Raw genomic sequence first — 20,548 nt, forward strand, 5'->3', positions numbered from 1 at the left:
TGCCATTTTATAGCACAATCATGTAACTATGTTACCTTCAAATATGAAAAATTGTTGCATATGTCAAATACGACTTAATTTGACTTTTTAATTTAACCCCTTGAAATTGGACCTCTGTCTCTTTAAAAACTCCTGCTCTTTCTGAAGCTCCACCTTCAGGGAGTCATCACAACATGGCTCTTCTATCAGCCCTTTAACAACTTTTTTTTACCAGCATTGCAATGAGAAGTAGCTCCTATAATGAGCTCAGCTGATGCAAAGTTCCACCAAATTAGTCAACTAATTGCTGCTGGCTAGTCTGAAGGGGTGGAGTGGAGGAGTCCTGGGGCAGGGCTGCTCTGTGAGACAGAAGTTTGGAAGCTTGGAAGTTTTCTGAGGAGAATCCTCTTGACCTCTTGACCTCCCGACAGTTACCTCACCAGGCCGGATTGCACCCTGCCATCTCTTGAACACAACAGTCTCTTCCAGAGTCCCGTGAGATTGTATTTTGAAGCAGAACTGAACTCCCAGAGGGAAGCCACTGTCTATCACTGTGTGCATCAGATTTACAGGTGAACCTGAAACATGTCAATACAAAATGTCCGGTCTGTATGTAAAAACAAAGAAAAACAAAAGAAAGGGATGTTTAATTGCGTTAAAATGTTTAACGTGTTAAAATGGATGTATGCATGATTAATATCCTACAAAGAGAAAAAAAATCACTTCAATTTTCAATACATGTTAAAAAGCTCAAAAGGTATGATTACTGTAGGTATCTAAGGAACGGTTTTGGATAAAATTAAAAAATCCGGACAGCAGACCCCACTGCGCACTTTGCTAAAGCCCAACCTGTTATATTGTACATGACATTCAGACAGCCTCTGAGCAGCAGTAGCTGGAGGAGCAGAGGCTGTTCCTCTCCTTGTGAACATTCCTGCCTTAGCATATTCAGCCCACCTGGCTGACAGACCAACAGCTCAGCTTGTTCCCAGTCCCGGCTCAGACATCCAGCCTGGAGATAACACGAGGCTCCGGCTGATCTGCGTTTCCTCACAGGACTGGGCCAAAGTGCTGCGCTAGCAGAGAGGAGAAGAAGAAAGCCAGTGGGCTGCAGAGAGCTGCTCCCCTAAAACTCTCCCATGGAGCTGAGCCGCTCTCTGGACAAACAATAGTCTGTGCCGCTCTGTCCACGAAGCCTGTTTCCCATCACAGCACAAACACATCATGTATGAAAAGAAGCAAATGCAGAGAAACTCTGCAGAGAGACGTAACAATGCTGCCATGGCTACACGAGAACAGCTCCATCAGCTGCTGAGGTCAGAGCTCCCTTCATTCCCAGAGAACAAATGTGATACTTACATAACACAAAGGAGAGCATCGCTTTGAAGTGGGGGGAAAATTACATGAGTAACTTTTTCTTATTTTTTTTTTATAAATATGAATGTGGAAGGTTTGAACTGTAGTTACAGGAACATGTTGTTTGGGGTTTGCTTCTAGAAACTTTACAGATTTTTCTTTGTAAAATGGCTCCAGTTCAGTTAGATGGGATGGACAGTTTCTATGGACAAGTCTTGCCACAGACGTTCAATGAGATTTAGGTCTGAACTTTGATTGGGCCATTCTAACTAAGAGATATGCTTTGACCTTAACAACTCTACTGTAGCGCTCGCTGCATGTTTAGGGTTGTTGTCCTGCTGGGAGGTGAGCGTCAGGTCCAGAGTTAGGACATTAACAGGCTCTAAGGGCAAATTCACAATTGGAAATGAGAACCAAAAAATTGGTTCTCAATTCCAATTTTTTGCTGAAATTCAATTTTTAATTTTTAATTTTTTTCTTTTTTTTTTTTGCATAGTTGTTCATACTACTGAATGATGTGACCACAGTCAGACTTCTGTGTGACTTCTGTTTACAATCCCAAAGCAGCGCAGAGCAGGAGAAGAACGTCGACGTCCCCATCAGCGCTCCGTTTACGGCAGTAGCAACGGATGGATTTTAACATTTAGCAATGGGAGCCGACCGCATCATCACAAGATCATAACAAGATGAAGGAAGCTCATAAAAAAAAGCACAACTAATGTCAACGGCGTTTTGTGGCGGGTTTCTTTTTGCACCTTTTCCAGAGGAGTCTGTTTGGATGTAGTCAGAGCCAAGAGTGGTGGGGCTGTGATGTGATGCACTTCACTAACTCAGACTTATTTCATAATTTCATAAATATATATATTTTTTTCAGGCAATGTTTATGTCGAGTCGGGCTTTTTCCAAGATGCCGCACATCTTACATTAATGACTTAAAAATTAGAGAAAATGCAACATGACTGTTGAGACACTTTGAAAACTATCATATGGATTGGAAGGGGCTCAAATCACATTTTTGAGGGTTTAAGAGATCAGAGTTATGCTGTCCAGCTGCTGTGAAAAGATCAAATAAGGGTCACGTTTGGACAAAAAGATTTGGATTCACCTCGCATTTATCTGCAGTGTGAGGTTTTCTGCCAGCGTTGTGCTGCACTGATGTTCCCATCAACTCCTGCTGCTGCTGAAGGAAAACATCCCCAGAGCATCATACATGCACTGCCACCACCAAGCTTCAAAGCGGTAGAGGAGTGTTCATGGGTATGGTGTTATTTTCACCAAGCGCCATTTTGCATGATGGCCCAAATGTTCTGTTTTGGTGTCATCTAACCAGAGCGCTCTCTGCTGACATGTTTACTGAAGATGTTAGCAGATGGTGTTAAACAGCACTATGTGGCAAACAGTTTCCGTGGTGAAAGTGTTTCATTTTTGTTACAATTCAGCCATTTGTTTGCACGTCTCTTGTGATGGGAGTCTTTGGAAACCGTCTCAGAGTGAACAGTTTTGGGAAACCTCCTGTGGAGTTATGAAGTACAGCGCAGAACGCCCAGCTGCAGGCAACAACAAAAACAACGACGGCTAGCACTGTGCTGTGTGTGCTACTTGACTTGTTCAGTTTAACACAACCTCTGACAAGAAATGATACATTCCATGAGCACTTGGTTACTGTTTTCTAAAGAAAGTTGAAGCTGAGGATCAAAAGCTCATGCCTGTTTCAACTACCTCCTAAAATCACAGCGCCATCTAGTGGCCTGGCACGACAACCGCAGCTGACTCACAGTGTCTTGGCGGTGCCGTCTAATCTTGGAACTTTTCTCCAGTCAACATCCAACAACACATAAACGTAGCCTGATTGGGACTCTCTGTGGTTTTCTTTTAGCAGTGGCTTTGTGCTCGACACTCTTCCACAAAGGTAAGATAACATGTATTACGAATATTTATCTCGCCAACAGATGCTCACCTGAGCTACGGTGTCTCTGATGGGTCGCAGCTACTTGCCTGCACATGAAAACACCAACGAGTTACACTGCAGACTGAGGCTACTGTTGATTAAACATGGCTGCTCCGTGTCTCTTCGCCAGGACTTGCTGCCATTTGAGCATTGAACGCCAAAATGGCAAATGCACCAGCACTGCTGTTCCTCTGTCTTTATTGGTGCTGATGAAGTGCATTAACAGACTTAATCTGATAGCGCGGGCTCCGGGCCCTCTAATGAGACAGCTGAGACCGAATCATTTGTGGCTGATTGTTGGCCGAGGCTGTTGTGGAGCAGTTGGTGTTTCTCTTATCTGCCTTTAAAAGGCAAACAGCTCACACCGCTCCTCTAACTCCCTCCCTCCTTCGCCTGGATTCCCTTCTGTGTTGCTACATGTCTAGTATTTTGAGTGTGTGTGGCTCGGTGTCTGTGTGTTCAGCTGGCAGATGCTGTAAGAGCAAAAACACTGTCACCTTAGCAACTCAAGTGTTTGTAGTCGCTGGAAAAAGGGAGAATGTTCCATGTAACATTTAATCCTAAAGAGTCTTTACAGCTGACCCTCCAGTGTGGCTGAAACCAAACACTTCTGCAAAGTAATAATAATAATAATAATAATAATAATAAAAACATAATAATAATGCCAAAAATCTAAATCTTTCCAATGTTTGTTAGCAGTCGTGATAAACAGGGGAGGTGCAGTCAGTTATTAGATTCAAGGTGAGGCGAGGCGGTGTATTTGTACAGCACATTTTCAGCAACAAGGCAATTCAAAGAGCTTTATATGACAAGGAAAAAAAAAACATCACACTGTGGAGGCAAAGTAAGGGAAAACAACGGGCTGAACGACAGACTATACTTCACGACGTTCCTGTTGTTATTAATTGTAATAATTTTCACTGTTCAAAAAATACCGGATAACACAAAGCAAAGCTGAAGATCCAAATGCTACATATAAAGTCAAGCAGGAATATCACAGGCATCACAAGCTGAGTTTTTCATTTCAAATATGTGAAAACTTATATTAACTTATTTATTTTCTGCTAATATTGAAAAAAAAAAACAGAATTTTATACTTGCAGTGTTTCCATTAAGTAAGAAGCACAATTAAAATCACGCATGAATAAGTTTCTTCACTTGATAAGTCATTAAAAAACATGCGGTGCCATCGTCCTCCAGCTACTTCCTGTTGTCTTCTTTGTGGTTTCTGCCAGTAGCAACATCTGGTTGTTGATCATGTGACTCGTGTGGCGTGGAAAAAGTGTTCCCATTGCAGTTTTGTGAATGGAAGCAAACGTTTTGTGTGTGTGAAAAAACGACTTCTTTTGAAATAGCAGTGTGTCTACATTCGTTTTTAAAATGTCAAATTGTGCATTTCTGTAGTCAATACAACTGAAATGCATCGCAGATACCCAACAGTGTGACAGTGTGGCAAGGAAATGTTGGTGCTTTTGAGATTTAAACTTGCTTCTCCACACATCTCAGTAAAATTCCACAGAGTGGTGATCAGAAGGAAGCGTTATGATAATGACATATTTCCAAAAGCTTTCATGTAAAACTGGAGAGTTCCCACTGACCCATTTCCATATTTATGTAGGTTTCTGTTAAAGCTGCAGGGCCTGCCGACCGGTTCGCTTTCAGTCTGAGGACAAAATGGTGCAACAGCTTCACCTCGACCCGTATTATTATTCTACAAGCTGAAAGTTCAGAGTCCAACAACAACAAAGAGTATAAAAAAAAATTATCCTCCCATTTCTGAAGGCTTGTGTCAAACATTCACAAGAATAAATGATATGACTTCTGATTACTAGTCTACGTTTTGTCAAATTTACACTATTATAAATGAAGCTAAACATATTTTTGCGGATTTTTATCCTCAATGTGAAGCACCTGAAAAATGAAGCAAAAAAAAAAAAAAATTATATATATAAAATTCAAATGTACATTTGAATCCAGAAGTTTACAGACAAAAAGACCCACATTTTTTTCTCTCACTGTCTGAAGTTAAATCTGTCCAAACGTCTTTTGTTTCAGGCCAGTTAGAATTAACAAAATGATTTCTGTTTGCTAAATGCCACTTCAGTGAGAGAAAGAACATCAGAGATGTATTTCAAAAGGATTTACAGCTTTTTGTTTGTCTAAAACAACAATGGTGTGTGAACGGTTAGGCACATGATGGAGCAGCCTGTTGTAATTCAGAGTTAAACTAATTTCTGTGAAAATGTTCTTGGTGTTTTTATGACAACATGGATCTTTCAGATCAATTTGAGAATGACTTTTGATCATTTATTGTCATGTCATTTGTCATGCTGGTTTTGGGGTAGGAGGTTTTCACTACGTTAACAAAGCATTCAGTTTATTGCACCTTTTCATTTTTCCTCTAAACCGATTGTTTTCTTCTTTTCAGTTGAACTATTCATCATGAATCTAAAAAGTTTTGAAACGATCTGTCATGGTTTCATTTTAAACCCGGCGTTGTATCAGGGATGTGTGGACTCTGTGATAAATATGTTTTCTGGAACTGATCTGGTCCAACAGCTCCTAATCACCTGCTGCACATTCCCTCCTCCGGGAGCTCTGGACATCAGGAGGAATATTCTGAAAGCCAAGCGGAGCATGACAAGTTTTCATGAGTTCCCAACTTGAAGGCTGTCTGGACTTTGTCCCCAGAAGGACACCGGGGATTTTGGACTGTCACCATGAGCCTGACGGAACATCTCACCAGGCCTCGTTCCACCGGCTCCGTGATTTCTCCACTTGTGAGCTGTGATCGTGTGTCAAGTTGTCAAGCTGTTCATTGGTGTGTGTGGTGATTAGTTATTGAAAAACAAATCAAAAAAATCAAACCCTCCTCTTCAGAGAAATTGGTCTGATGGTAGATTATGTAAAACCATTTACAGTGTATGACTTTATGTCTTTACTCCCTTTTCCAGTCATTGTTAACAACTGGAATCTTTCATCATATCCAGCCTGCTTTACTCTGGCTCACAAATAAAATACAATCCAGAACATTCTAAGGAGAGGCTCGCTGTACCAAAATTATTCAGAGATTTATTAGTTTTCCCACGGGGACGGGTCGGTTTAGATTGCTCTTTCCCCTTCAGAGAACAGAACAGAAAAATATTCCATTGTCTCTCGGTGGGAAAACTCAGCAGCAATGTAACAGGCCAGCAGAAGCCAGAAGCCTGCAGACACACGCAAAGACAGCAAAGATAACAGAAAGTAGACAATAACACATTGCAAATGAAATCATTATGTAAAAACGGCCTGTGTTTTCACACACAGCTCATCATCATCTGATATTAAAACATGTTTAAAGATCTAAAACAGTTCAACAGAAGAAATATTTAAAGGGGCAGTGTTAAATAAAATCGGCTTGTTTTGAGTTTTGCATCATGTTTTTAGGCTATTACATAATCAAAAACACAGCTGGAGTGTTGTTTTGATACTTTCAAGCATGTTTGAGAAATCCCACTCAGCTCCTTCAGACTAGCCAGCAGCAATTAGCAAACACCTGGTGGAACTGTGAATCTGCTGAGTTCATTACAGGAGCTGCTTCTCAGAGCAACGTTGGTAAAAATGGTTTTAACCCTTTTACGCTGGAGTTTCAAGCGTCTGCCTAAATAAATCTTCCTTATTTTAATTGTAAGTAGTTCTTTAAATGTCCTGTGAGATGATATACTTACCCATGTATCGATAACAACTGGAACTTTCAATATCCAGCAAGTTATTTTCGAAATATACCGTCTATTAAACGAGTGCCCCCCGGATTAATTATGCTCTCTGCAGCTGCAGCTGTGAAGTTGCCGTATTAACCCGATACTTGCTGGAATGTGCAACGTCTCCCCTTTCAGAAACCGTTGGAATTTTTCAGATAGCGCTTTGTGTGGCGGAATTACGGTACTGCAAATTTGGATGTGTCGCCGCGACACGTTCCCGCGTAGAAGGGTTAAAGGGTTAACAGACGAGCCATGTTGTGATGACTTCCTGAAGGCGGAGTTTCAGAAACAGCAGGAGTTTTTAAAGAGACAGGAGCCCAATTTTAAGGTTTCTTTTAAGTCATTTTTAAGTCATTCAGTTATTTTTACAACAACTGAAGGTATCATAGTCACTTCATTGTGCAATAAAATGGAACTATGTTCCTGGAAAACACAATATACTGTCCGTTTAAGTAAAAAAGAAGAAAAAAACCTGTTTCACGCCACTCCCTGCAGACGTTTACCTGCAAGGCTGTTAAGGAAACACACTCTTTTGCTCTGCAACGCACGTTAGATTCAGCGAGAGCGTGTGACTCTAATCACCCAACATGGCTGCGCTTTGCACATCGTTGCACCGAGGAGACGAGACGGAAATAGATACAGGCCTAGAAAAAAAAAAAAACTGGCGGAGCTGACAGGAGAATGCTTGATGTGGACTTAAATAGGACGTACACAATGCACCAGAGAACATCTCTCATTACATAAGACCTGTGTGTATTCAATTACCGCTTCCCCTCAAGCTCTGCCGCTCTAAATGCCGGGACGTTCCTGAGCGCTCCGGCCATTGTGCTAACACTCACAACTTCCCTCCACTCACTGCTGTGCAGAAGTCACATTAGGCCAGGGCCGTGCCCACTGCGACCCCCCCCCCCCCCCCAACCACCACCACCGCGGGGCCCCTGCCGTGGCTCTCTCGTGAAGAACAGAAGCGGAGGAAAGAAGCAATAAAAGATGAAGGAAGTAATGGTGAGGAGCAACAGAAGAGCACTAAGTTAATGGATGGAGGTTATTATATGGTGGGATAATGAGAGGGAGGGACAGCTCTATTAGGCTGGTGATAAAGACTGGGTAGCAAAGCAAAAGGGTTATATGGAGCACGGGCTCTATTACAGCGGGGAGCCGGGGACATCATAATCCCTGTGGCCTTATAAGTAATTACTATGTGATAGGGAGAGTGAGTAGTAAAACCTATCTACTGTCAGCAGAATTGGAATTATCTCCCTAATGGTTTCTTCATGTTGGTGTGTGTGACCGTGTGTGTTTACTGCGCCCCTACCCTTTAAAGAATTGAGTGGTTGACTTTGGGGGGCTGGAAGGTGGAGAATGTTTGTGGATATTGAGGGCATTTTTCATTCCTCCACAGCAAACACCTCTGCAACTGATGTGTGTTTATGGGACTCTATAGACGCCTGTAAATGTGTGTGCGTGTGTGTGTGAATTCCAAGCCAGCAGGAGGTCTGGACAGGAGTGTATGCTGGTCGTCTTAGGGCAGGTATGCACAGAGGCCAGTCCGCTCACCTGAAAACCCTCAGATTGTTAAGAAGAGGAAGATAAACGGCGCTCTCTGAGTGTTTCTGGAGAGCGGCGCTGCTGCTGGGTCCCAGTCATTTAGCATGCAGTTTGTTGTGCACAAGGCAATTTTTACTCTCCAGACTGAGGAAGCTGACCCGAACCAATTAAAGTTTGTTTACCTTTCTGTAATTTGTTATAGTTGAGCCAGTTGGACCCAATTTTGTACTTCCTCAGCAAGAATTCACAAACCGTGAGGTGTTTAAGCAGCACATTGTCTTCTATCTTCCATTTAGACTCTGGAACAAAAGTAGTGCATCACGGTCTGCACCACACTGCAACTATAGCAACAGCTTGTCCTCACTTTACATGGGTTATGTTTTAGATGTATTGGAAGACATACCTTTGCTCTAAAGCAGAAATAAGCTGGTTTGTTATTTGTGTTCCCCTTCCTACTGTTCCAACAGTTTAACTCTCTGCTCATTAAACGAGGAGCAGCAGCAGTCGTCCTTTGAGACATCGCTCCAGCTCAGCCAGGCTGGGTGGAAAGAGTCTGTCAGCAACAATTCTCAAGTTTCTCAGTTAGATTGAAATCTGGAATTTGACTGGACCGTTCTAAAACGTGGATATGCTTTGATCCGACCCATTCCGTTTGGTTCTAGCAACATCTTTTAACTCTGAGCGGTATTAAAGAAATGCATTATCGCCCCCAGCATGACGGCACCACTCCTATGCGGTTCACCGTAGGAGATGTTCAGCCTCAGGACTGTTGTCATGGCGTTTTGCTTTTGTTCTCATCTGACCAGAGAACTTTCTCCCTGAACATTTTGTGGCAAACTGAGACTTCATGTTGGTCTTTCATAAATAGAGTTTGTCCAGCTGAACTCTTTAATTATGCAACACTTTGTGTCGGTCAGTGACAGAATCCCAACACGATGCAGTGACGGTTATGGTTGGACTCTGACTGAATGAGTGGCACTGCAGACCTTTGAAAAGAAAAGGTTGATAGATGTTTGCTGTCAGAAAGGAAAGCGGGATTAGGATTATGCTTTAATGTAACTGGGGCAACGGTGGCGAGGGCGGCAGCAGGTTGGCACTGTAATCAGAGGATCACCAGTTTGATTCCCGGTTCGTTCTCTTCGCTTGTGTCCTTGTGCAAATGACACTTCACCCACCTTACCTGCTAGTGTTGGTCAGAAGTCAGAAGTATTGGTTGTAATTCTACAATTAGGTTTTTTTTTGTTTTTTTTTACCTTTATATTTAAAAGCACATTTCAGGTCTTTATTATGTTTTGGCCAAAGTTTTGAAGAACCACTGTGGAATCCTAAAGAACCACATGTGGCTCGGGAGCCGCAGGTTGGAGACCTCTGGCAGAAAACATAGGCACACACATGGAGAGCGAGTAAAACTCCTCCAAAAGACCTGAGGCCAGTGTTCCAAATCAGAACCTTCTTACTGCAACAACTGAGCGCCGATTCCCAACAAATGATCATCTACAGGCGCTTTATCTTTTGGTCAAACCTTTGCAAAATCTAAAGACCAAAAATCAGACACAAAATTTAAATCAATGCATCTCCATTTGGAACTATTGAAACTCAAAACAACTGTTCAACTTTTTAAAAATGGACTCTTCCTAGGTGTTGTAAAGCAAGAAAAGTCATATTATCTAAAGATATGGTTGTTTTTGAGAACTGGTCACGTTACTGAAGAGAAATAAAAAGCTTCCAGTGTCTTAAACAGACAGCAAGTCAGCTTCAGTTTGTATTATTAATATTATGCTGTCTGACTGAACAATAAAACCCACATCAATCCCAAACGCCTCCAACCAAACTAACGTTAGAATCATCTTCGCTAGTTAGCTTGCAGTACATTAGCCTCCTTTCAAGCAGACGAAAACCCAGCCTGAATTTCTTCATGTTTTTGTTTTTCTTGTTACCACAAATAAAAAATAAAATTTAAAAAATGATGTTCAAATCAATTTAAATAAAAACAAGCAAAGAAATAAACTGTCCATTCTGGAATCGTTAGCAGCCAAGAAATGTCTGCTGTGTCATTTTCTGTTTGCTGATGGGATGAAATGCTGCCACCAGCTGTCAAACAAACTGTTACTGTGGAACGCTGCTGCCAATCTGAGCAATTTAAATGACACCAGCATTGCCAAGAAGTGATGGTCCATCATCTGAAGAACACACGCAGACACAGCGTTGGGTTTCAACTTCTCTCACAGACTGACAGGGAGAGACATCCCCACGAGCGAACGAGCAGGATAATGTTAGAATGAGGCTGGTATCGATTTAGCTCCCTCAACCGCCGCACACTACGCATAGTAATTGGCTCAAATTGTGTTCATGAGTGTGTGGACAAAGGTAATCAATAGAGATTGAAACAAGAAAGGATGGGAAGGTGAAGCATGGTTAAAAAAAAAAAAAAACACTGTACCTTCAGGTTCAATCCAGCACTGGTGAGCTTTGATCCTTTCTTTTCTTTTCTTTACCTAAAAAAATAAAAAATACAGAAAATTGTCCATTATAAAAATTATGCCACAAATGCTGGATCATGTTTTTTTTTTCTTTTTTTTTCACTTACTAATAAAAATTCCATGTGTGTGGTGGAGTGATTGCATATTGACAAATGAAGACAAATGGCTCCTTGCTGCGTATTTTCCACACAGCTTTAGCGCTCCGGGCTGCACGACAAACCAAAGTTCTGCTTTAGCGCCAACACAAATCTGATAAGTATGAAAGCAACTCCATGTTTTATCAACAGTGGCAACAAAATGGCGGAAATAAAAACTGTAGAACAACAGCCGGAACAAGAAGTGTCGAACACGTCGATAGTTTTTCACAGTAGAAATATTTTTTATGTTATTAATATGAAATACAAACCAGATGCTGGAAGAAACCAGCACTTTTGTTTCCTTGGCGATGAGTTTGTGACCAACATCTTGCTAAAGAGTCCAAATCAGATTTATAACTAGAATATCCTGTTTTATTTCTTCATTCTTATAATTTGAGAAGGATGAACGTACACCTGCTGACAAACAGTCTCTTACCAAAATGAATCCAAATAACAAATATGTTATGGACAACTGTATTGGTCAATTTGCTATAATATATTAGCATCAGTGGGAAACTTTTTGTGTTTTTCTCTTTTAAATAAAAGCAATTAGATCATATCAGAATGTTTTCTCAAACGTTTTGCAGTAATTCAAAACTTCTCCTACACTTTTTACATTTACAAAAATACAATAAAAACCTGGTATTAACCCTAACCCTAACCTGGCTGCTTGCCTTCAGATTTCAGTAGCGGCATCCATCAGCAGGTAGGTAGATGAGGAAATCCCAAAGTGTGATCACAAAAAAGGAGGAATTAAAACAAGCAAGGTCGCCCGTCTGAAAAAATGCAGTTGGAAGAAATTTGCTTTATTTCCATTTAGATTATTTATTCATCTAAAAAGACAACAGCATCCATCTGATCTCTGGGAGGTCAACCATGGAGCCAGGTTCTGGTTCAAACACCGTCCACAGAGCTGCTAGTGTGGACCAGGCCAGGCTCTGAGATGGCTGATGCTTTAGGAGAGTCTGAATTTTTTCAACAAGTTAGAAAGAAGGTTGAACGTACTTGGCACTTACGACATGATAAAAATGGCAAATTGTTTCAAAATTAAAATATAGATGACACGCAGATAAAAAATTTAAACATGAGACTGAGAATAAACAATTTAATTAAAACTCTGCCGTCTCATTCTGTCTTTAGCTACTGTTTTAAGGAATATGCTGAATCCAAGGGCAGTAAACATCTCTGCAGACCGTACACATTCTGGACACAAACTGTTTCTAGTTTTACCTCCAGGTGTTGCAGAGTACTGTGGGTTAAAAACCAGCCTTCACAGAGACAGTTTCTTCCCCCAGGCTGTGAACACAATGAACACTTTACAGACTGAGCAGTCAGTGTATTTACACTGCAACATGTCTTTCATCTGTTCTTTGTATTACAGGTTCTCTCAGACGCTTTAGTACGTTTCTCAGATCAGAATTGAATTTGTCAAAGCAGCCTGTTCAGTCTTCACATCATTGCGTGACTTGAGCTGTTTCTCTTTTCTCTGTACGAGTTGTGAATGCTTCTGTACGTCGATACATGCGATCATGTACAATTCTGTCTCTGCCTTTTCAGTCCCTCATGTCATATTGATCAAAATGTGTTATGCAGGTCTTTGTTGCATAGTCTCAGCCTCCATAACATTAAAAGGGGCAGAATTGTGTAAAATTGACTTTTTTTGAGCTTTGCGTCATGTTATAAAGTTATTCCCTCATCAGAAATAAACCTGGATTGTTGCTTTGACTCTTTCATGCATGTTTAAGAAATCCTTTAATTTCCCATGGCAACCACTCAGCTGTGCAAAACGTCTGGTGGGACAGAGCGCCACCTTCAAGACAACTAACCCAGTCAGTTCCTACAGACTAGCCAACTGCAATTAGCAAACACCTGTGCCTCTACTAAGCTCATAGTTGCTACTTCTCAGAGCAAACATGCAAAAGTTGTCTTAATATGTCAAGCGTATTTGTAAACATTGCCATTTTTTTTCTTTTATGATTTTTTAGAGCATGACCTCACACAGATGACATACCTTTTTGTGCCAAACGTGGCGCTTTTATTGCCACGTGAAAGATCGTTTCATCAACCTGCCCCACTGAAACAGATTGCAGGGTTCTCGGCTGGTGGTAAGTAAAATTCATGTCATCCCAACTTTTCTTGATAAACACCAAACCAATGAATTTATTCAGTCTTATTGTAGAAATGAAACAACTTGCGTCTGATCCGAATGGAACTCTGAAATTTGTGGAATAAAATGAAGCCACTTGGTGGGCGAGAAAGTTTAGCCAGTTTTCCCCAGGGAGACGGGATGCAACAGAAATGTCATTCTTCTTCTGTCACGTCAACAACGAACTCGAACCACGGCACATCGGAGTCAGGCATGTGCTCTGAATATTGAGTAAAGTGACCTTTCTGATAAGGCTTGAAAGGTCTTTATATTCAGAGTCATGACTGTCAGAAGGACTGCAACAATAGGTCCATCATCATCAATCATGGTTTCATGCTTGGCCAGGGGCCTGTAAGAAGCCAGTGAGCAGTGGCAGAAAACATAAACAGTCCAATCAGTTTTAAACTTTACCTCATAGATCAACTTTCCAATATAGGCTACGTTTATGGAAGTGGAAGTAGGATTAGAAAGAGAATACACCTGGTGTTCCTGTATCAAGATGTACAGTGACGTCTTTTGATGATTTAAATCTACTATAACCTCAACGGAAGAGATCACAAAACGGAATATGTAGTGAGATGGGCGGATTCTACTCTTCTCTTCCATCTACAACAGATTCAAATTTGACTAGAAATAGTTTGGAATACAAAGAATTACATTTTTGACTCAGTGATGGCAAGACAAGCCCAGGTCATCACCCTCCACCACCGTGCTTCAGTCGCTGCTGATGGGCTTCATAAGGGTTTCCTCAAACAACCTCTCCAAACAAGTCATGGCTTTTACGTTTTTATAAAACTTTAACATTAAATAGCCAAACTGTGGACTGCAGAGCTGCTGTCCACAGACCTATTGAGAGAACCAATAGATCTTCACCAGGTTGTTGCTTGTGCTAAACTTAGTTCAGCCTCTTGTGAATCTTTGTGGATACTATAACAAATTGGCGACGAGGATGGGATCAATTTGTTATATTCCTTCTCATAACTTAACAAACTATGATTCAACAGAACCTCAGTGGAACGAGACTTAGTTTATTAGCCATTTTTGCCTCAGAACAACATGAGATCAATACGCTCATACCACACTTGGTATTCTTCCACATAGGACACAAAATAGTACCATTGAATAATGTATTGTTTTATCACATACATAACAGATACTGAAAGCTGAGATACACAATTCAGCCTAAAGTATTCACTCCCCCCATCCAAATGCAGGTGTTTCAATAACTTCACTTTGTTTTTATGCTTTAAATTAATGAGAAGTAGTCAACCCAAGCATCCAAACATCCTGGACAACTTTCGATGGGTCACTCTCATTTGCTCTCTGACAGCCTGGATGGCTCTAAACGCTTTAAGGAATTCCAGCTTTTGTCCCCAAAACAGTCAATCTTGATACCTTTGCTGTACTTTCTATATGTTAACATGCTTCCACCATTGATGAGCTCATTTCTTGCTTATTAAAACCAAACATTAAAGCTTTATCATATTAACTGGCAATAGCAGCTGACAGTCTGCCTTGGGATTGTGTTAACACACAGCTATGTTAACTCACAGAGCTTGGCTGCTGCTTCCCTCTGAATCTTATGAAATTAGAGGGAGTGTGGAGTTCTTGAAATTTAGATCTTATTTTATTACAAAAAGTAAATAAAACTACAGTGTGAAATCTGTTGTGTGTTTTGGTAGAGCAGGAGTTTTTAAAGAGACAGGCATCTGATTTTAAGGTGTTAAAATACAAAGTCAAATTTCTTTTCAGTCATGTTTGATATATACATTTTCATAACAACTGAAGGTAACATAGTTACTTGATTGTGCTACAAAATGATTCTATGTGGATGTAAAGCATGATGCTGCCCCATTAAGCTGCAAGTCATTTTAATAGTTTCTGCTAGTTCAGTCAGATTACATCTGTAAACAAATGCTAAGCTAAGTATCTGTCAAAGAGATTCTGAGCTTAACCTTGACTAGACCATTCTAACACAAGAATACACTTTGATCCAAGCTGTGCTGTTGTGTCTCTGGCTGTACTTTTAGGGTCTCTGTCCTGATGGAAGGTGACCCCTGACCCGAGTCTCAAGTCTTTTGTAGCCTATAATACATTTCATTCTACTATTTGCTCTGTGTTTTGCTTCAGCAGTATTTAAATCAAATTTGTCCAGTTACAGTATGATACTGTCACCACTATGTTTGTGCATCCTGCTTGCTTTTTTTTTTTACACACTTATTGTTTTGCCAATAGGCCAAAAAATATAAATGCAGTAGCAACTCTCTGCCTCGTGTTGTTTGCTGCCTTCTGTTTTCATATTTGACTTTTTAAAATCATGCAGAAGTACTTAGTTTGCTGCTTTAATATGTCAAATTCTTGGTAGCATTCTGTTTTGTGGTTCTTTTTATTACTTTGTTAATGCATAAATTACTTTATATTAGCTTTACCATTTAACCAGAGTGTAACATAACTTTGAGTTACACAGGAACTAAATTCACTGATATATTTTTTTAAGTTGAAATAAGTTTAAACATGAAAGTAAAAACATATTCATGATATTATTTGAAATAGTTTTAGTGTTAACAGTCCATATAGTTTCCCATTACGTCAGTCTCAGCCACTAAGTTTAGAGCACAGCTTCACCTTCTGCCGTCTAAAGTGCTAATAACAACCGAGCCTTATCAAGGAGAGCGATAACATTTCCATTTACTTTCCCTCTGGAGCTACTTACTTTTTCCGTTTCCGTCGCCCTTTCCTCGGCAGAAGTCTCCTCCGTTCCTCCCTCCTCTCTGCCTTTTGGAAAGCGAGATGGAGAGAGGGAGAGCAGAGCAGAGGAGAGGAGAGGAGAGGACAGGAGAGGAGAAGAAAGGCGAGTCGGATCCAGAAGGAGGAAGATGGGAGTCGAGACGCGGAGAGCCGCCGCTGCACCGGGGAGCGCTTCACCGAGCCTCATATATCGCCATTATGTGGGTCAGAGATGAAGTATTCATCTCCGGCTCCCGGCGCGCAAGTTCCCGTTCATTCCCCGCCTGCGATGGTACAACCCGGGGAGAGAGGGAGCGAGCCGGAGTGTTTGGATAACCTATATTTGGTAAAGAGGAGCCCACTGACACTATTTTAAGATTGCCAATTGAGAGAGAGATTATGCTTCTCGTTAAATGGAGCGAGTGTCTGCTGCTCTGCTGAGGTCGCAGGATTATAACGCTCTTAGGAGATTTTGATACATAATAAAGTTTTATTATTAATTTATTTGTCGAAAAAAAAAACAACAACAAAAAAACACAAAAAAATACTGGTGAATAGCAGAATTGCAAACTTTATCTAGCTGGCTAGCTTGAATAATGAAAATCACCTTCAAGCAGGTATTATGCATACTTTCCAATTAGCCCACACTTCTGTATAAATGTTTTTGTTATTATTATTATGTTAAAGTTGTTTTGATGTAAAACTATCATCTATTCATTAGTTGTAACCATTATTAACAGAAATAAAATCTTGGAAACGTCAGGCTGTGTGTAATTAATCAATTCACTTTGTATTCCGTTCCAGGGCAACATGGAGATAAACCATGAACACACACTCACACCTGAAGGCAATTTAAAGACAACACAATAGAATGGAATAGAAATAAACCTTATCGTCCCACAGTGGCAAAATTCAGACACAAAGTTAAGACATACTGAGCTTGTTGGGAGCAGTGATGGTTGTAGAGTCTACCAGGATCTCTGCTGATGCTCCTTTGTGAAGTTAGGATGCAGCAGTGTGACACTGAAGGAGCTCTCCAGTTCAACAACGGCTTCATGCATCAGGTGGGAACATTGTCCACCAGTGATATTGTTTTAGTCTGAATCCTTCTGTCTCCCACCACCTGCACTGGGTCAAAGGTCATCCTAACACAGATCTGGCCTTCCTGATGAGTTTATCTAACCATTTCCTCTCAGCTGCTAAAAGAACAACACTGTATGGCCGATATCATCACAGAGTCAAAGAAAGTGCAGAGGAGCCCCAACATGGCTGGGAGAAAGTCAGAATAAATGATGAGAAGCAACGCAAGAACCAGGAGAACAAAGCAAAAGCCTGATGGTCCAGCTGTGGACCATCAGGCTGGTCCACAGCCTGATGGACTGTGGACCACAGTCTGTGGACCACAGTCCATCAGGCTGTTGAAAAGCAGGAACCTTTTCAACATTTAGGGTTCTCTGCCCTCTGCATATGTAGAAACAACTGACTTAAAAAGCTAAATGCTTGCTCCTTTAATGATCAGCATCTCATTCAGTATTGTGTGACATACAGGTACTGCACAACCTCCGTCTGAAAATAGATTCATTCAGTGCTTGGATGTTGCAGCAGGCAGAGGAACAAGTCATAGCTGCTTGTATTCATCTCAGAAGTCTGATCGCACGTTGTTAGCACATCCCACTCATCCTCTGGCTTACAACCGGAACACCAAAACTCCTAGAGACTCTTCATTTTGGAAGAACACACAGTCGCTTCCCCTGAAGACTCAAACCAACAGTGTGTGTAAGCGGCGCCCACAGGAGGGATTTTGTTTGGACGACAACTCCTGGGAAAATCAGCAACTCTGTTGAATTTTCAGATTCTTTTGAATCATCACTGCAGAGTGTTGTAGGTTGGAAGTGGGCTCACAACTCTTTCCAGGTGGATGGGCAGCAATGGTTCTTTGTTTGGGACGTTCCTCCTCTGTATGATGCCATTTCCACCTATATAGTCTAAAACAAGCAAGCAGCTGACACCCCTGATATGGAGGTCATCACATGTTCTGATGTTAGTCAGTGAAGTGAACTGGATTCGTTGCTAATGTCCTAAGTCCTTTGGGAACAACCAGCACTTTGCATTTCCTCTCATGCCTTCTCTATTTCAGCTTCATTTTGTTCAATAAATAAAGAGTGTGGAATATTTTATGTGCTTGAACTTAGGTTGTGGAAAACCTTTTTTTTTGTTTGTTTTTTTTAAATCACTCCGTTTCATCAACTCCCAGAACTGACATAGAGTGTACGTCCTTTCACATTTAACGCTGTCCGCTGTCATTAGATCCAAAGCATTTGACACTGATCTAACAATGGTTGAGGTCTGGGATTATATTTTGTCCCTTTCTTTTCATTAACACTTGTAGTTCAATAATAAATGACTTAGCATGAAGCATTGTCAAAAGAACAACAGACTACCAGTGCAGTGTGAGATCTCACAACCTCTGCATCAACCCAGGCACTCAAACAAAGCATGGTCCTCTTCATTGTACCATTATATAAGAGTCAGTATGAAGTTATGTAACTCCAATAAAACACTCTACTTAAGTTCAGACACAAAGGAGAGGAGGGGAAGTACACCGAGAGAAAAGACAGAACCAAAATAGAATAAACTGAAGATCAATCCGTTACCAGTTGACTAAATTAGGTCGTGTTGCTTACCCGAAGTCTATTATGTCGTGTTTTTTTTTGTTTGTTTTTTGCATGACGTTAGAATCTAATGCTATGTGGAGTAAAAAAAACATTGTAAGCACAGCCTCTCTTGAAATAGCAGATTTTCTCCTGTGTTACATGAGGTGACAAGCCTTTAGCTCACATCCTCTACATGTGAGAGGATCTGTCATTGGAACAGGCGTCCATTCTAAAACTGATAGAAAAACTGTTTGGCTTTGCTTTGTGGTTGAAACATTTTGAAAGCATACCTTAAACCGCAAAACAACTGAAACAGCTGAAACACTCAGTTCTTTTAATGGGTCAGTATTATGTAAAATCAACCTTTTTTATCTTTACATCACATTATAATGTTATTTGTAAATCTAAAACAAACCTGGAGTGTTGCTTTAATTATTTCATGCATGTCAGAGAATTCCTTTCATCCCCATGGAAACCATTCAATTGTGCAAAGCATCTTGGTGGACTTAGCTCCGCCTCCGAGGTGCAGCTCCTCCTCTAAGCTGCAGTTTCTGAGCTTCCCCTCCCAGAGCAGCCCTCCCCAGTGCCTCCCCCACTCAGCTCCTTCAGACTAGTCAACAGCAATTAGCAAACGCTTGGTGGAACTGTGCATCTGCTGAACTCATGTTTCTCAGTGAAACGCTGGTGAAAACTTTGTTAAAGGGTTAACAGAGGAGCCATGCTGTGATGAGTGCCTGAAGGCGGAGTTTCAGAAAGAGCAGGAGTTTCTTTAGGCTTCAGTTTTATGGCTTTAAATAAGAAAGTAACATTTCTTTCAAGTCATGTTTGATACATGTAGCATTTTTATAACAACTGGAGTAAACATAGTTCCTTGACTATGCTTTGAATGGCACCATGTGCCTAGAAAATACATAATACTGCCCCTTTAAACCAAGGCTAAAACAAAAACTGATTAACATATTTGGTGCATATTGATAATTTTGATGAAGGCATTTGACAAAATGTAATGCTTATTGCTTGTCACACTATGCCTTGCTGCTGAAATGTGCTACACTAATAAATTTGACATAAACAGAGCAGTGAAAGTTGGAGTGTCTGACTTGTGAAAGGATTCTGGATTTAGTGGTCACCTCACAGCAGGTCACAGGGCTTTGGCTCAAACCCCAGCTGAGGCCTTCTGTCTCCAGTTTCCGTGACTTCCCCATGCATCCTTGCATCGTCCACGTTCCTCCCACAGTCCAAAAACCAAAACAAAAAATGTTGGGTTAAGTTCAGATTGCAATTTGTCTCTTCTCTGTCTATGTGTGATGATCTGTCCACGGCGCGACCCGGCCTCTCGCTCATCGCCCGCTGCAGACGGTCTCCACCGCAGGACGGAGTTTGGCTAATATCTTATGTTGGCACACGCAGCAGGCGGATGATGGATGGACGCCCAGAAGCTCTTTGATTCAGAGCAGAACAGGAACAGATGAGAGACACTGGCTGGTGAGGGTTTGTATCTGACACAAACAGGTTTGAACTTGGCAAACTTTACCTGGTGTAGTGGAGGTAGTGAAACAGACACTGTGACACATTTCAGATCGGGCACACAGTCGTTCCCTCACACACAATTAAAACATAAACATAAACTATAACCTATATCTAAACTACAACCTATATCAGACTTTGAACTGCTTTCTTTTTCTTCTGTTGCTTTTAGGTTAACATTAGGCATGTGAAGTCAGAACCAGTCTGTAAAACCTCCTGAGAAACTTTTGATAAATGTTAGATAAGGTTGATGTGTGCGACTGGACGACTAATTGCTCGTTGAACCTTAGTTCATCACTATTCATT

At 41.0% G+C, this 20,548-nt stretch overlaps 1 protein-coding gene and 1 long non-coding RNA gene across 5 annotated transcripts in view; one reads left to right on the top strand and one right to left on the bottom strand.

Moving 5' to 3' along the window:
• Window positions 1-16,814, bottom strand: part of klhdc8a (kelch domain containing 8A) — a 47,025-nt gene extending 30,211 nt beyond the window's left edge. The window contains exons 1-3 of one of the 4 annotated variants that reach the window (XM_016675790.1): window positions 16,048-16,814; window positions 11,159-11,258; window positions 11,012-11,066 (exon numbers count right to left, since the gene is read on the bottom strand). The gene's annotated coding sequence lies outside the window, so the exon portion shown is untranslated. Of the gene's footprint in view, window positions 1-11,011; window positions 11,067-11,158; window positions 11,259-16,043 lie in introns of all 4 variants that reach the window. The other 3 variants (XM_016675788.1, XM_016675789.1, XM_007560908.2) reach the window with 3 other exon arrangements.
• Window positions 1,471-6,321, top strand: LOC103144100 (uncharacterized). Its single transcript, XR_476874.2, has 2 exons — window positions 1,471-3,244; window positions 5,712-6,321. It is a non-coding gene; the product is annotated as an uncharacterized LOC103144100 (long non-coding RNA).
• Window positions 16,815-20,548: the final 3,734 nt, after the last annotated feature.

The sequence above is a fragment of the Poecilia formosa genome, unplaced genomic scaffold (assembly GCF_000485575.1).
Source record: "Poecilia formosa unplaced genomic scaffold, Poecilia_formosa-5.1.2 Scaffold121, whole genome shotgun sequence".
NCBI classification, from domain to species: Eukaryota; Metazoa; Chordata; class Actinopteri; order Cyprinodontiformes; family Poeciliidae; genus Poecilia; species Poecilia formosa.